The sequence below is a fragment of the Ambystoma mexicanum genome, chromosome 9 (genome assembly GCF_040938575.1).
Source record: "Ambystoma mexicanum isolate Mex_15411 chromosome 9, UKY_AmexF1_1, whole genome shotgun sequence".
NCBI lineage: Eukaryota > Metazoa > Chordata > Amphibia > Caudata > Ambystomatidae > Ambystoma > Ambystoma mexicanum.
In genome coordinates, this window is record NC_090931.1 from 1,497,545,380 (window position 1) to 1,497,564,106 (window position 18,727).

General features: G+C 43.4%; 1 protein-coding gene and 1 pseudogene across 4 annotated transcripts in view; both read left to right on the forward strand.

Moving 5' to 3' along the window:
- The window catches only part of LOC138489303 (zinc finger protein 84-like), a 212,342-nt gene that overhangs the window by 107,999 nt on the left and 85,616 nt on the right, over window positions 1–18,727 (forward strand). The window lies entirely within an intron of this gene.
- On the forward strand, window positions 118–10,251 carry LOC138487530 (zinc finger protein 717-like; annotated as a pseudogene).

Here is an 18,727-nt window from a genome sequence, read left to right on the forward strand (position 1 = left end):
CAAAGGGAAAGGACACACGCGAGGATAATATGACAATTTCAGTGCACTGAATATCATAAAGCATTTATTTAAAAAAGGTCACTTATTACGTATAAGAGAAGACACATGAGTAGAAAAATGTATCAGTGCACTGAATGCCACAAACGATTCAGTCAGAAATGGACTCTTACTATCAATGAGAGAGCACACACGGGAGAAATCCCATATAAGTGCAGTGAATGTCAGAAAAGATTAAGTCACAAAAGTAATCTTACTATCCATGAGAAAAAACACACTGGTGAAAAGCCATATCAGTGCACTGAATGCCAGAAACGATTCAGTCAGAAATGGACTCTTACTATCAATGAGAGAGCACACACGGGAGAAACCCCAAATCAGTGCAGTGAATGTCAGAAAAGATTAAGTCACAAAAGTAATCTTAATATCCATGAGAAAAAACACACTGGTGAAAAGCCATATCAGTGCACTGAATGCCAGAAACGCTTCAGTCGTAAACGTAGTCTTACTGTGCATGAGAGAACACACACTGGAGAAAAGCCATATCAGTGCAGTGAATGCCATAAACGATTTAGTAGGAAAGGTCATCTTACTGTGCATCAGCGAACACACACTGGAGAAAAGCCATATCAGTGCAGTAAATGCCATAAATGATTTAGTAGGAAAGGTCCTCTTACTGTGCATCAGCGAACACATACTGGAGAAAAGCCATATCAGTGCAGTGAATGCCATAAACGATTTAGTGGGAAAGGTCATCTTACTGTGCATCAGCGAACACATACTGGAGAAAAGCCATATCAGTGCAGTGAATGCCATAAACGATTTAGTAAGAAAGGTCATCTTACTGTGCATCAGCAAACACACACTGGTGAAAAACCATATCAGTGCAGTGAATGCCATAAACGATTTAGTGGGAAAGGTCATCTTACTGTGCATCAGCGAACACATACTGGAGAAAAGCCATATCAGTGCAGTGAATGCCATAAACGATTTAGTAGGAAAGGTCATCTTACTGTGCATCAGCGAACACACACTTGTGAAAAACCATATCAGTGTACGGAATGTCTGAAAAGCTTCAGTCATAAATGTATCCTTACTCTGCATGAGAAAACACACACTGGAGAAAAGCCATATCAGTGCAGTGAATGTCAGAAAAGATTAAGTCACAAAAGTAATCTTACTATCCATGAGAAAAAACACACTGGAGGAAAGATATATGTATATGAGGAAATAAGGGCTCCAGGCAGCAGTGATGAAGAAACAGTAATTTATTTCATTACAGCGACAACGGCCTATGAGAGCCGAGTGCCAACATGGCTCTCTCCCTGCAGTCTGAACTGTAACCCATCAACATTCTTAGAATAACATTCTTAGAACTTAATGAGCTCATAGTGCAGCTCAATGCTTAAATAGGATCTGGTAATACATTTTTATGAACTTGTTTTAACTTACACTTACATCATAACACATCTCATCCCTTATGTGCATACAGCTGTTTACGCCACATAATAATCCTTAAACCAGCTGGGTTTGTTCTTGACTCTATTTGAATGTGTCTCTGCTGCAGACCTTGAATTGTTGTCATCCTTGGAACACTTATCTATGACACTAGAGTCTCTGATACTGTTATTAGCAAATTCACCATTGTCATGTTCATCATGTGCATTGTCCTTCATGCATTCTGGACATTTCACAATTCTGGACATTGACCAACACTCCCCCCCTTCTACAATTACTACATTGTTTCTTACTGCAGATATTTTCTTGGGACCAATGTATTTGCTTTCTACACATTTGGGAGTGAATCTAGGGTTCTTTATGAGAATACAATCTCCCACTTTCCAGGTATTACTTTTGACACTCTTGTCCTCATCAAATCTTTCTTTGTACACATCCTGTGCTTCTTTGATGAGAGTCATAATTCTCTCGCGATCAATATTGGAACTCTTGGCTAAGTCCATCCACCCTGGACATAGTTTTGTTCCAGGTTGTCTCCCTTTCAATGACATGAACAGAGATACATTTGTAACTGAGTGTGGTGTGGTACAGTAGTTCCATATCATTTCTCTTACTACACCAAACCATCTTAGATTAGAAGCCATGGCCAATTGCAAACCACCCTTTATGAACCTATTGGCTCTCTCAACGAGGCCGTTGGCCCTTGGATGATATAAAGCAGTTCTAGTGTGTCTGATGCAAAATTTCTTCAAGAAAGTTAACATCCTTTTAGAACAGAATTGTACTCCGTTATCAGTGATTAATTCTGTTGGGAAACCCTCCCTGTAAAACACTTCCTGGAAGAATAGCACCATCTCTGCAGTGGTTGCCTCACGCAAAGCCTTCCATTCAATCCATTTGGAATGGTAGTCTACTAACACAACAATGTATTTATACCCATTGTCAAGGTTTTGTAATGGTCCTATCAAATCAACTGCAACTTTTTGCCATGGTTCACTCGGTACTTTGACAGGATTTATTGGTACTTCTCTAACCATCTTGGTCTTGTCACTCTTACCACACTCTCTACAACCCCTAACACACTTCTCTGCATCGCTGTCAATCCCGGGCCACCAGAAATATTGCCGCAAATATCTCTTTGTTCCTCCCATGCCCAGGTGACCTTGATATGCTATATTTACTAAATGAGATCTGACTCCACTGGGTGGTATTATCCTATTTCCTTTTCTAAGTTTACATCCGTCCTCAGACATACTTAACTCGTCCTTCACACCAAAATATCTCTCAAACTCTTTTCCCACAATATTCTTGTGAGGCCATCCTTCTCTGGTCCAAATCATAACTTGATTCAATATTAAATCCTCCTCACCCGCTCTTATCCACATCTCTTTATCAATGGCATCATGCTCAATTTCTGCAATGCTCACATCTTGAAATTCAGGTGCTCCCTCCAATTCACCATCACACACAGGTAATCTGGATAAACAATCTGGTACCACATTCTCCCTCCCGGGAATGTAACACACCTTGAAATTATAACCCAAGAGTTCTACCATCCACCTCGAAACTCTTGGAGACCCTTTGGCCCACTCAGAACCGTTCATCAATTGAACCAAAGGTTTGTGATCTGATCTGACAATAAAAGGTCGACCCCATAGAAAGAACTTGAAGTGCGTGACTGCCCAAAATACTGCTAGTGCCTCTCTTTCAATGACCGAGTAATTGTTTTCTGCTCCTCTAAGTGGCCTGGATGCAAATGCAATTGTGTATTCAGTTTTACCTGAGTCAAAACTGCTCCTGAGCCAAGGGTACCAGCATCAACTGAAAGCAACGTTTTCCTGCCAAACATGAATCCACTTAAGGATGGGGCCTTGACTATACAATCTTTAATTTGCAAGAATGCTTCCTGACACTCTTTGGACCATGTGTACTTCACGTTCTTTTTTAGTAACTCCCTCAATGGAGATGAGATGGATGCAAAGCCATTCACAAATGTATGGTAATATTCTGCTAGTCCCATGAAAGAACGTAGTTGGTCCTTGTCTTGGGGCTGAAGAGTATTACTGATACTTTCTATGAGTGACTTTTTGGGAGAAATACCTTCTTTCGAAACTTTGTGTCCCAGATACTCCACTTCCTCAACACTTATTTTACATTTGCTTCTTGGACCGTTAACCCAGCCTCTTTCAGTCTGCATAGTACTACCCTAAGTACTCTGTCATGCTCATGCTCATTACTTGCAAAAATCAGAATGTCATCTTGAAACACCTTAACATTTTCCAACCCTTTTAACACTTCCTCCATCACCTTTTGGAACACAGATGTGGCCGAGGCCAACCCAAACGGCATGCGATTGTATTTATAAGTGCCTTCAGGTGTGATAAAGGCAGTGAGATGTTGCGATTCTCGGGAAAGGGGAACTTGGTGATAGGCAGCAGAGAGATCAATGACAGAGAACAATTTGGGTTCGCCAAGAGTGGAGAGTGTCTCGGAAATGTTGGGTAGGGGATGTCTCTCCACCAGAATATTGTGATTAAGACTGCGCAAATCTACACAGAGTCTTAATTTACCATTATTTTTGGCCACTAAGACAATGGGGGACAACCTCTCTGTGGCCTCAACAGGTTCAATGACACCCTTATCTACTAAGTTATCGAGTTCACTGCGTAGTTGCGCTCTCATGTTTAACGGCACATGTCTCACTTTATGAACAGTAGGCTGAGATTCTTTCTTTAGTCTAATATGATGTTCAAAGTTCTTGAGTCTGCCCAGATCTTCGGTGAAGACCTCTGGGAACTCTCTTGACCACATATCATCAATCTCGGCAATGGTGACAGGCTCAGTGGCACTAGCTTGCACCCTGAGTCTCAACTTCCTTTATTCCTCCCAACCTAAAAGGGAGGCTCCCTTTCTTGCAACCAAAATGTCAGCTATGCATTCTCCACCTCTGTATTGCACACTTGCAGTAAACTGTCCCAGCATCTCAATAGGGGATTCCGCATAGCCGCAGGGCCGAATTCTTGGTGGATCCAGCATTGATTCATCCTTTTTTAGAACATCTTTAAATGTCTCTTTAGAAATGATGGTCCATGGGGAACATGTGTCAACTTTCATGAGTATTTCTTGACCATCAATTACAAAAACATCTGTTGGACCTTTGCTGTCTCCTCCTCCAATGGTCGAAATCTCGAAGACATGTCTGGGGTTGTCTTGCGAGGAGTATACCTCCTGTATGTTGTAAGCTGAGTGAGCACCTTCTTCTTGGTTGTCTCTGGTTTCTAAGAGAATTATTGATGTCCTCTTGCATACATTAGCGAAATGTCCTCTGGTCTTACACTTGAAACATTCAGCATTCCTTGCTGGGCACGAAGGGTAATTCGGACCATGCTTGATACGGCCACATCTGGTACACTTCGCACCCCATGTTCCTTTCCTGCTTGTATTGACATTAAGTCTCTTCCTGTGATTAACTGCGCACACAGCTTGGGTACTCTGTTTGTCAGACTTCAGTTCTTTGACATATTGTGAGGTTTGTTCTATGCTTCTGGCTAGGTCCACTGCTTCATCCAACTTCATGTCTTTTGCCAACAATTTCTCCTGTATCCTAATATTATTTGTGCACCTCACTAACTGATCTCTAATTAACGAGTCAGATAGATGTTCGAATTCACAGGAGTGGCTTAATGTTCTTAATGAGGCTATGTACAATTCCACGGATTCTGAGGACTCCTGCGTATGCTGAAAGAACTTGTGCCTCTCGAATGTAACATTTTTTTTAGGCTCAAATGATCCTTGAGTTGTTTAATCGCAAGGGCATATTCATCTGTGTCCTCCGCTTCACCAGCTTGTGCACTGCCTAACCCATCAAACACTGCACGGCCTTCCACACCAAGATTGTGAAGTAATAATGCCTTTTTGCGAGTTGAGCTGAATCTCTCTCCTCCCATTGCCACCAGGTAGTTTTCAAACATGTCTTTCCACCTGTCCCACCTAACTTGGGGGCGTCCAGGTTCATTCAAAAATGACATTGGCGGAGGTATTGAAGCTGCCATGTCTTAAGCGGTAACAAAAAAGTGGTAAAGAGTGGGCTTGCTAAATGCAACCAATAGACTCTGGATCAGTTCAAGTATGCCCAGTGGATGCACAGACTGAGCAGTGACAGTGCTGTGCTATGCAGACAAAGGGATCAGTCTTGTATGAGTACAATTCCTTGTGCATGATGTCACAATCCTCCTTACATCAGTCTGAATTGGAACGTGATGGCTGCTCATCCACAGAATGGATACATGTCATAATGGCTGGCTCTTGAAACTTGCCAGAACTGTATGGGCAGGTTGCTCAGCAACGATAATGTCAATGCTAGGGAGGCCACGCCCACTTCCTTGCTCAGTGACTAGTGCTTGAGCCGGGGATCCTTGAAAGTAAACACTGTTGCTTTGAGACATAGTCTACAGTAATGGGGAAAGCAAGATTACACCCCCAGGGGACGCGCCTGCTGACCTGTTGTTCCGCTCCTCCTGACCTTCCTGCAGCGTCCGCTGTCGCACGGGAGTGTGGAATAATGCAGGCCGCGCTATGACGAGACTTCAAAGGAGTAGGAAGACACTGCTGAGAGCCATCCTCGTCGCCAATGAGGAAATAAGGGCTCCAGGCAGCAGTGATGAAGAAACAGTAATTTATTTCATTACAGCGACAGCGGCCTATGAGAGCCGAGTGCCAACATGGCTCTCTCCCTGCAGTCTGAACTGTAACCCATCAACATTCTTAGAATAACATTCTTAGAACTTAATGAGCTCATAGTGCAGCTCAATGCTTAACTAGGATCTGGTAATACATTTTTATGAACTTGTTTTAACTTACACTTACATCATAACAGTATATATATATATTTATTTTATTTATTTGATTTAGTTGAAATCAATCAACCTTTCAAATACAAAATACAATAGAACAAATAAAATATTTTTGAATTAAAAGAAAACAAAACGTATTAATAATTACATTTTTCAGTTTTTTTTGTTTTTGTTTTTTTTCTTCTTTCCCCTTTCCTATGTACAATAAAATCAAATACAGAAAAATACATAACTTTAAATAGTGCGAGATATGAGTAGCAATACGTCAGCTATATCTAATCATAGTTATCACCATGTAGATGCTCATCAAAGTATGACAAAAACATAAGACACAAGAATTAGAACAAGATGTATCACATCCTTCAACTAGGGTAATACCAGGACTGATGATAATATCACTGAGTTTCCAGATTTAAACTTGATAGAAAATTAACAGTGGCAATTTGTAGAGGTAAATAACCAGAACCTAGAATTAAAGACCAGGCCAAATCTTGGGGAGCAAAGCATAAGTATTTACAATGTCTTGCATAGTGAATTTCTCGCATTGGCCGAAGGGCCTTACATTCCGTGATAAGGTGCACCAAGGTTTCGCGAGTGTCCATCGACATGCAAAAGCGGCAGAAATTCTTGGAGGGGCTCAAGAGTTTCCTTTTGGCCTGCAGGTCTCGAGTAGCCCATAAATTGAAACACTCTCTTAAAATACTGTTGCGAAGTTTATGTGAAGGCCAACAAATTAAGTATGCTGGTAAGGTGCATAGTTTTTTATGTGGGAAACGATACTCAGCATCTTGGTACACAAGACATGCTGCTCGAGTGAGAGACCAATCTGCATGATACAATTTTGATTTAGCTTTATCTGGATTTTGCAGTAGTAAATCCAATGAGATATCTGCCGAGGTTAGCACGCGATAGACACGCATCAGCCAGGATTTAATAAACGGTTGCTTCGATGAAAAAATATATGATGAAAGGTGTTTTAACAGGACTTGCAGAGTGGTTGACAGCAAGCAGTTCCTAAAAAAGGAGCATTGGCGCCAGTTGTAAATAGCCTGCAAGGAAACTAAGCCAAGTTCGTATCTTATCCAGGCAACTGGAATGCAATTTGGGAGGTGTAAGATTCGTCGCCAATATTTTGCTTCCCATTTCGCAAACTGTCAGGAAGGATTATCCTGAAAGGTTTCTAGACCGTACAATAGCGCTGGGATTGTTTTCATGGTCCAGAAATGCCATGCTGGCAAGATGGAAAATTTGCCATATTTATACATAAGGATACTGGCTTGTGAAATAAATGATGTTAGCCTTGCCTCTAGGCGTGTAATATGGCATGTTGGATGAATTGAACTCTCAAATACGATGCCAAGGTAGGTGTAATACGGCACCATATTTATAGGAACATGATTGAAGGTCCACACATGAGATAGCGGGCCACCTCGCCTTGGGGAGTATGTGACGATTTGAGTTTTAGAAATATTTATTTTCAATTCATTGTTTTGGGTATAGATAAAGAATGCATTCAACAGTCGCTGCAAGCCTACTTGTGTTCTGTAGATGAGGACTAAATCATCAGCATAAAAAAGCGTTTGAATTGGATGATTGTTTAATTTAGGTGAGTCCGAAATCACAGTGTACAGGTCATGCCTAACGTCTTGAATAAAGAAATTAAAGATTGCCGACGCCAGAAGACAACTTTGTTTTAGGCCTCGTGAGGTGTTGATCTGTTTCGAAAGCACACCATCTAGCGAGAGGCAGACTCTAATCGATGTTTCAGAATGTAATGCGTGAATCACATCCACTAAAGTCACAGTACATTGGTCTCTACGCAGCTTCGCTAGTAGGAGGACACGGCTCACTGAGTCGAAGGCAGCGTTGAGGTCAACGAACGCGAAGAATACCTGTTGTTTCTTCAAATGACATTGGGCCTCATTACACGGTAGGCGGAGAACCATGGCGCTATTAGCGCCATGGTTCATGCCGGAAAAAAACCGGCACCGCCTTGGTGGAAAGGGGAATTACTGCCCCATTCCAAGGTTGGCGGGGCGGTAATTCCCCCTTCCACCATTGCCCTTCCCCATTCCCATTTTTGCCCCATAGGGCATAATGGGACTGGGGAAGACGCTAATTACGGTACCGCAAATTGCCTTACCGTAATTAGCTCCCTGGGTCCCTTTGTGGGTTGATTTTTAACGCCTGCAAAAAGCAGGCGTTAAATACCCCAATCCGCAAAGGGACCTCGTAGTAAGGCGGTAAAGATTTACCGTTACCGGTAAAATACCGGTACCGGTAAACCTTTACCGCCTACCGTGTAATGAGGCCCATTGCATTTTTATCGAATTAAGGGCAAATAAATTGATCGATGTTCCCATTCCTTCAACAAAACCCGTCTGATGCGGGTCTCGCAACTGTGAGTGTAGAGTACAGTCATTGAGGTCTGGAAGAATCATTTTTGAGAAGACTTTCCCCGGTGCATCTAGTAGGGCAATAGGCCGATAGTTGGCTGGAAGACTACGATCACCCTTCTTAAAATAGGAATGATGATAGATGTCTTCCAGGAGCGAGGAATCGTGCGTGTCAGTAAGATGTTCTTAAAGATAATATAAAGAATATGAGCCCATTCATCAGGATGTGTCTGAAGCATAAAGTTAGAGGGCCCATTAGGACCTCTCGCTCTAGATGAACTGGCTTGCATAATGATGGTACGAATTGTTAGTTCAGACAACTGTAGCTGCCAAGGTGAGTCAGCTGAGGGTATATACATTATATCATCAAAGGCTGGATCAGCATATAAGGAGGAAAAATGGTTGATCCAGTCAGATTCTTGGACGCCCTTAATTTGCGCGTCACCCTGCAGATTATAGCTTTGGTCATTTAATAATTGCCACATCATCGCCGAGTTTTTATTTAACATGGCAGCTTGCATGGAGACACTGTCGCGCTGAAATTGGGCCGCCTTTTTGCTCCTGAGCCAGTTTTTATAACAGCATTTGGCAGTTTTTAAAAGTTGCCAGCTTGAGGGGTCATTCTCAGATAGTATTTTTTTTCTGAGTTTTCTGTATTCGGCTTTGACACGCTGGGTTTCAGCGTCGAAGATATGTGGATGCCGGACACGATAATGCCGCAAGATAGTAATAGTTTGCATGAAAGGTTTTAGATGCTCAGGGTACTGAGCACCGTTATATTGCATAGCATTGTGCTCTACTATGTTTATGAGAGACATGATTTTGCCTGAGTTCCATCGGAGACGGCTTCTAGCTGAATTTACGGTTGCCACAGCGTGTAAGACCTGTCTGGTTGGAACTTCCCCAAAGTTCCATGTGATCTGCGCAAGAAGTAATCACTATTAGGGTGATCACTAATAGACAGATGTTGGACATTTTGGAGCAATTGGGGGCTCATGTAGATGTAATCAAGTGTGCTTGTACCATTCCCCCGCTGCCACGTGTAATTGGAAGGAACTTCCCCTTAACTGTGCCATTTAGCATATGTAGATTGCGATCATGCATGATGCTAGAGAAAAGATTTTCAGTGCAATGAATGTCAGCAAAGCTTTCATCGTCTACTTAATCCTACTGTACATGAGAGAACACACACTGGTGAAAAGCCATATCAGTGCAGTGCATGCCAGAAACGCTTCAGTCGTAAACGTAGTCTTACTGTGCATGAGAGAACACACACTGGAGAAAAACCGTATCAGTGCAGGGAATGTCTGAAAAGCTTCAGTCATAAATGTATCCTTACTCTGCATGAGAGATCACACACTGGAGAAAAGCCATATAAATGCAGTGAATGTCAGAAACAATTTAGTAGGAAAGGTCATCTTACTGTGCATGAGAGAACACATACTGGAGAAAAGCCATATCAGTGCAGTGAATGTCAGAAACGATTTAGTGTTAAAGGTAGCCTTACGCTACATGAGAGGACGCATACTGGAGAAAACACCTTGTAAGTACACAAAATGTCAGAAGAGGTTTAGTATGGAAAGAAAGCTCACGTTTCCTAAAACACACACGTTGCAATTTCAGAAAGGGAGACACTAGCCCATGAAAACAAATATCAGTGCTCTAAAGGGCAGAATGGGTGTCTACCATAAAACACATCTAAATATCAGAAGAAAAAGTCAGCGAAAAGCCTCCTCATTGCACTCAGTGAAGTCCTCTTACTTGGCACGAGAAAACTTACACTAAATCCTATCAAAACACTGAATGCCAGTAAAGATGTAGTAATAAAAGCATTCTTCTGCATCATGAGGGAAAACAGGGAAGAAACAAGCTTATCAGTGCCCTGAACAGCCTAAAGTCTAATGAATGAATTTACAGAGAAGAAAATGCAAATATGTATTATTGTGAAGAATAATATGTGAAGAGAATCTGTTTAACGTAATAAACAACATAACATGGCTATAATTAACAAATCCTATCCCAATTGATTTTGGAAGAAATCTCAGTCTTGTTCTTCACTTGACCCATCTTTTGACTCATCTGTCCTCCTTGCTAAAAACTGCTATTTTATATGAACATGCGCTCTCTCTCCCCACCATTCCCCGGTTGTCTCTGAGCTTCTCCACACACTTCTCTCCCCTCGCTTGCCTGACCCCTCCTTCCTTCACCCTCTTTCTTCCTCAGATTTCCCAAACTACTTCACTTCTAAAGATACCCCAGAAGTTAGTCCGTCTCAACCTGCACCATCTCACCTAAATGATTAGCCGCCTGGGAAGCCTCGCTTTAGACACAGTGTGATCGCGGCATGAGGCCGCCATATAGGGAAGCTTGGATATCATCATTTTGGAAACTGTGGATGTGCTTTAACAGATCACATAAACTGAGATTTGGCTTTATCTCATTTTGACTTTGCAGATACTCAGCACACTGTTGCCTTCCTCTGTGACTGACACTGCACAGTACATTTTCAATCCACACAAAATAGCTGTGAACTGTTACCATTTACTTCAGATGGTGCAGATTGAGAGTGACTAACTTCTTGTGTATTTTTACATTTCTTTGGAACCTTAGCCTGAGTTCCTGTATGTCACTCGCCTTGCTGCCTCATACCATCTAAACAATTTAAGCTGTTTAGGAGAGCACAGATCCTTGGAAGGGCCCTTGTCTTGTTTAAAATACTTCACTTCTAAAGTTGCTGTTCTATGCTCTTCCTTCCCATCTGTCTCTGCCCAATCTCTCCCCTTAGCTGCCCCTCCTATCCACTACCTATGTTCATTTTCTACTCTCTCCATTATGGATATTTCTGCTCTTCTTGCCGTACACATCCTACTGCTTCCCCTTTATACCCTCTTCCCTCTGCTCCTATTCCCCAAGTCTACCCTCATCGCACCTTATCTAACTTCCCTCATAATTCTTCTTTCATAAATTCTTTTTTTCCTTCTGCATTTAAACACACACATATTCTTTCAGGCTTGAAAAAGCCCTTTCTTGACCCTTCCGCCCTGCTAATTTCCACCCTATATCTCTCCTTTCTAAACTCCTTGTGTGTGCTGTCTATTACAAGATGTCCTCGTATCTCAATCTTCACTCACTTCTACCCCCCCTTCAATCTGTTTTTTTCACACGTCACAATCAACCGAGACTGCTCCTTTGCATGTCTCCAATTCCCTTCTCTCTGCTCGTCACTCTGAGCTCTGCGATCCCCCTCTTTCTCCTCCTTTCCTCTTTTCTCTTCTGACGAGATTTCCAGACAAGTCCGATCTATGAAAGCCTTGTCAAAACAGGTTTTTCCTTGTTCGTCCAAAACCATCAAGGACCACATGCCACCCTTGCTCCTGCTCTGGCCGACTTCTGCAACCACTCCTTTGCCACTGGAGCCTTCCCTCCCCTCTGATGCACTCTCCTGTGCACCCTCTTCTCAAGAAATCCACAACCGACCCCTCCTGCTCGGCTAACTATCGCCTGATCTCTTTCACTTCTTTCCTGGGCAAACTCCTGGAAAAGCTGGCCATCCCCCAGCTTAATCTTCACACTGATCATGTTGGTTGTCTCCATGACCATCAGTCTGGCTTCAGAGCTGGAAGAAGCACGGAAACTCTCTCCTGAACATCCGTGAAGTCCTTCCCTCTAACCTTGATTCTAATATCCGATCTGTCCTCATCCTACTCAAATCTTTCTTCTGCCTCTGACACGGTCAACCACATCATACTGCTCAATCACCTTCGTGATAACCTGGGTATCACTGATCAGGCCCTGGCTTGGCTGACCTCCTTCCTCTCCAACTGACCCTCCCAAGTCCAACTTGGGTCCTTCCTTTCGTCTATCTCACTTTCTACCTGTGGTGTTCTCCATGGGTCTAACCTCTCCCCCTGGCTTTTCAACCAATACCTGGCACCGCTCACCCACTGCATTGCTGCTCTCTGCACACATTTTCAGTGCTATGTGGATGACACCCAACTTGTTTTCAGGCTCCCCGCTGCCACCTCTTCTCCCTCTCTCATCTTTGACTGTCTGTCTGCAATTCAGGAGTGGTGCACCACCAATAGCCTCCTCATCGGCACACCTGCACCTTCCTTTCTTGTCACTCTCTGGCCGGCCTCCGTTGACCCTCTCCCTGCTCCCACTTGCGAGGCTTAGAACCTTGGGGTCATCTTCGATTCCACGCTTTCCTTTTCTCAACACATCTCTGACGTCTCAAAAAAGTCAAACTACCAACTGCACCTTCTTAGAGGTATTCTTCCTTTCCTCGTCTTACCCCAGAAACAAACTGTCTCCAGAGCTCTGGTTCTCTCTAGGCTGGACTATTGCAACAGCGTCTTTCTAAATCTACCTGCAACTACTCTCCGCCCTCTACAGCTATTCCAGAACAGGACTGCAAGACTTGTCCTTGGCCTCAAGCCCTGGGATAGTATCTCTCCAGCCCTGACATCTCTTCATTGCCTTCCAGTGGCTGCAAGGATTACATTCGAGACCCTTTGCATTGTCCACAAGGTTTTCTGGGGCCTGATTCCACAATACCTTCAACTCTCCATCGGTAAATAACTTCCTACTCCACCTCCAACTCACTCAGGGTCTGTCACTTCCAAGCAACAAGATAGGCGTAGATCTCTTTCCTCAGCTAGGGCCTTCCTCTGGATCAGCCTCCCTGCCTCTCTGAAACTTGAGAAGAGCCATATTCGGTTCCGGGAAAGCACCTCAAGACCTTCCTCTTTGCTTCTGCCTTCGCTCTTAATCTCCCCTGCTGATCTGTCTGCTTCAGCACCGGGCACCTGGTTACCCGCTGATTTTCGGGCCCAGATCCCTGTCCACCCAGCCACACACCCGCACTGCCTCCTGGCAACCCTTGCACTTGGGTCCGTATCTGCTACCCTACATTCCCCTCTAGCATTTAAAACACCTGTTGTCTACACCTTATTGTTGCACTTAACACTTGCTGGCCACAGTACCTTTTGTTCTATCACGTCATGTGTTTAGCACTTTCCACTCCTCCCATGCCTCTCGCACATTTCCCCTTCCCTCTCCCCTGCACTTGCCCGTTCTCAATGTCACTGGGTCTAGTAAGATTGTTGTTTTGTCCTCCCTTGTTCCCTTCCCTTGCCTCGTCGCGCTCTGAAACACTTGTGTATGGGCGTGATACAAAAAAATATATTCTTCTTCTTCTTGATCTTTTGGCTGCTTTCGATGCTGCCAACCGCACTGTTCTTCTCTCCACTCTGTCTTCTCTGGGTTTTTCTGGTTCTGTTTTTAGTCGGCTTCCCTCCAACCTATCTAATCGTTCCTATTTTATGACATGGGCTGGTAAGACCTATGCTCTTCTACCTTTTTTTTTGCTGTGGAGTCCCACAAGGGTCTGTCATGGGGCCTCTGTTATTCTCCCTCTACACTATTCCTCTTTCTGCTCTCATTGCTTCTCATAACCTGTCATTACATCTTTACACCTACTATTCCCAAATCTTTTTCGTCTTAACACTGTTTCTAGCTGTCTCTCTGCTGTCCAAGCCTGGATGTCTTACAACTTTCTTCACCTTAATTAAGCTAAGACTGAGGTAGTCTTGTTTTCCTGCTACATCCAATCCCCTCCACCTCCCCCTTCCTTCTTTTCCGCCTTCTCTTCTTCCCCTGTCCTCATCGGTTCTTAACTTTGGTGTCATGTTTGACACTTACCTTCTCTCTTCATATTTCTAACATAGCATGTTCCCTTCGCTCTGCCTTATGCATTACATCCACCATGAACGCCCTTGCCTTTCCTTTCACGCTTCTAAATTTCTCACTTCTCAATTTTCTCTCATACTGACTATTGTTCTGTTCTTCTACTTGGTCTCCCTGCCTCTCATATGGATCCCCTCTGGTCTATCTTTTAATTCTTCTATTTGTCTTTTTTTTCCCCCGATCCTTCTGGCTCTTCTATTTCCTCTTGTCTTTGCTCCTTGTCTCTTCTTCCCTTTGAGTCTCGTCTTCTCTTTCACTGTTCGTACATTGTCTTCAAGGATGGTCTCGCCCCCTCTCTACCTTTCCTCACTTATTTCATTCTATTCTCCTAACTGCATGTCATGTTCTCGGAACCAATTCTGGCTCTCTGCTGAACCGCCGTCCCCCTGTGTCTCTTCTGTTTCGTTCCTTCACCCTACTCGCCCCTAAGCACTGGAACGCCCTCCCTCACTCTATCTTGTCCTCTTCTTCTTAACATACTTTTCAATCTTATCTCATATCTCATATCCCACCTGCTCTTTCCAACAAGTAAGCCTAATTCCTCATTGTTTCTGGTCACTATTTAAAATGTATTGTTTCTTTTGACTGTACTGTTTTTATCCTTTGTTCGGCACTTTGGTGAAAGCGTGTTATTAATTAAATAAATTAGAAATCAAGGGTCACATATGACATTCAATTACAAGAGAAGAACGGACACAAAAGCTTGATGATATTCCCACCCTCTGGAGGTAACGGTGAAGAGCAATGCGAAAGGTTCCGTTTACGTGGAAATCATATCCCTCCCGGCAGCCTGAATGCACATCATCCTGTCTTACTGGAGAACCAGTATAGCTCGCCAAATCAGAGGTTGTTTCACCCTCTAGAATCTATGACTCAGTATCCCAATAACCTGTCTACCACCAATTGGAAATTGACGTCAACCGGGTGCATATTGCATAGGGGTTCAATAACTTTAAAGTCATGAAGAAAGTCTTGCTGAACTAATGGCAAGTTAGTGATCAATGAATCAGTCCTGGGTCTTTGAGCAGCAAAGCCACAGACTGAGCAAGAATGGACCCTAAAAATCCCACATTTGAAAGGCATGTATCCGGGCTTGTCACAGTTCTCCACCGGAATATGAGAGGGCTTGACTATTGTTCCCATTGCTAAAATCCATGGAATGTTTGCATCACTTTTATTTTGGTGAGCCCTTCATCTGCTGAGCAATCTGACCTGTGACTTTGTACAAGGTTGGCAAAAGGCAAGCTTTACCTGTAGAGAACAGGGCATCTGCTGCTTTTGGATAACGGATATCTGGAATCTGTAGAAGGGACCGGTCATTGTTCACTGATTTATATTTTGTTGGACAACCTTTGGGTTTTTTTTAATACATTGGGGCTCATTACAAGTTTGCTGGTATCCGCCATTAATTCCAGCGGGATACCAGTGACCTGCCCCTACTGTTTCCGCCATCCGATATCCCGGTATTACTGGGATATTCCAGGCGGCGGAAATGCCGGTAAATCCCCACTCCATGACGTTTCACATGACTCCATGGAGGGGATTGCCGCTATGACCTCATTGCAGCATTTTGTTTTTCCAATGGGGGCCTGATTTATCAACAGGTCAGGCCTGGAGGTAGATCTGTGGCCCCCACCGGCAAACGTGTGTTTTCCAGGTACGGAAAAAATGCTGGTGCCGAAACTACTGGCAATTACACCAGCGTTTTTCCCATAAATGGAAACTCGCAATGAGGCCCATTGTGTGTTTAATGAGGGAGCAAATCAAAGCAACTTAAACACATTAATACAGAGAGGAGAAGGCATCCAGGGAAATAGAAATGGCAAGAGAAATGTGGGCACTTGGTGTCTTTCTATTTTATAACAACTACACACAATAAGTGACAGCATGGTGATAGTTGATTATGCACCCTTTCAAAGATCACCAAGAAGCACAACATACAACCCTGTAGACATCAACAACACAGTTTGTGTGTCCAGTATTGATGTGAAAGTCTGTGCTAGGGGGAATCCTAAATGCCTTGTTGTAAAGCTGCACAGGTTTCCTGTTAAGCAGGAAATCCTGTGCATTTCCAGGCAACTTACGAGTTTGCAGTCAAGTAAAGGAAGATCTGTCAATTAGAATTGCAGAAAGGAGATTGTGTAGGAAACCCTTGCTTCTAGTAAGGCATGGCTTAATGTATGTCTTATCCAGTACCATTCAGGGAGGGGAATGGTGAGAACATGATTTCCTTTTACACCCAGAACAGACCATCCAATTGTTGAAAACAAATTGATGGATTGATGTTTACTAGCAACACACAGCACTGTCCCTGCTTGACTAAATTGTTACTCTAAGCTTTCACATGATGTGGTTTACATGGAGTTGTCGGTGTACTTTGGAACCCCGTGTGTCTTTTTTTCTTTCAGTTGTTTGGCTTGTTATCATGTGCATTGGATAGATTGCATGGGCGTAATTTTAGGGGGGGCCAGGGGTGATTGTCCCCCCCAACTTTCATGGCACACCATTTTGTCCCCATTAATTTGGCTGGGTCACCTTTTCGTCAAATGTCATGTCCCCCCCAACATTTTCAGCAAAGTTACTCCACTGATAGAGTGGGCCAATATGGCTCAGTCTTGCTATACAGGTTTCACATTGAAAATGAACAGGACACGCGTAACATCCCTGGACAATCTGCCTTTCCTGGACCTGAAAGAGGAGATCCATGCAATGCACGTTGCACCGTTTTGCAAACCCCTGACATTGGTAGATGTGTGTTCGCTCTCCTTACCTCAGTGAGTGTGACATTCCACAGCAGTATGTGTTATGACATGCACGTGGACCTTCAACAGTGGGACTGGAGGTGCTATGATTTTGCCACATGCATCTGATTAAAGAATCTGAAAATAATTGTTATTTTGACTCAATTGCTTGTGGATCGGAGCATTGCAGAAAATGAGAGCAGCGTGGTATTAAAATGTAGTGCTTTGATTCATCCAAACTCCTGATTGCTCTCTTTGATCAATTTTATACAGTTCAATGTGCCTCTTGCACTTAATTTCTTTTGATAACTTTTGCAGCAGAAAATGCATCTCTTTCTATGTTTTAAATTCCATGTTTCTCTACTGTAAATTACTAGTAATTAGTGTAAAGGCTCCCTCTAGCGGTGACAACATGTGAAACTACTACATTGACAAATATACAGGGACAAACCTACATCTGGCCTTTTATTATATTGTTGGATGTTGGCACTGGCATAATTCCCTTGGTATGTACCTTCCTTATCCAGGATTCAAACTTCCATTTAATGGCATTATGTTATTGCATTCTGTATTTCTTTCTATGTATAAATGTTTGTAAAAACATTAACAATGCACACAGAGATAACTGATGGCGTCCGGCCCAAGTAAATTACCAGAGTCCTTCTTCCCTGCACGAACCCTTCTTATTGACCAAGCGCGCAAAGATCCATTTGGTGGTCGATGATTCCTTCTTTATTTTTCTTTAAATCCACTGTGATCAGTCATCACTTTTTGGTAAGGAACTCTAAGTGACTGACTTGTTTTTCCTCTGAGAAATACTGTTAATACTTATGGGTAACTGATAGTATTCTTAGGATTCGTGGTATTGAATTGTATGTTGTAAGTGATGCTTGGCTGGCCTGTACTGTAGCTCTCTTTCATTTACACAATGTACGCGGCTGGTAATTGTATTAAGCTATATTGTACTAGTTTGCATCTGTTCCTTCGTCTCGTCCATTGTGTGTTTCATGTTGAGTATTCTTAACTGTCTTGGCGCCATTGATTGTAAAATACAAATATTCTAAAGGATCTCAATAAGAGGTGTTTCGCAAAAAAAAATAATGCCGTCATGGAATGTCTGTTACAATACTTGATATTTACTAATGAATGGGTGCACAACATACGGCCCGCGGGCCAGTTGCGGCCCGCCATGCCCTTTTGACCGGCCCGCGAGGCACAAGGACTTTCCTAATGGAGGGCACGGCTGCCCTCCATTAGGAAAGTCTTTGTTGTCTTCCGGGCCGGTGAAAACACTGGCCCTCATTGGCTCAGCACACACACACGCATCACGTCGCTCCTACGAGCCACGTAATGCGTGTGTGCTGCACCAATAGAGGGCCAGCACTACGGCTGGCGTGGCCCATAAGGCTTGATGCCGGAAGGCATTTCAGCCTTGGACCACGCCAGCCGTAGTACAATGCCAGCGTTCCAGCTTACCTGCCTGCCTGCCTGCCTGCCTGCCTTCCAGCACGTCTCCGGTAAGTGGTCTGTTTGT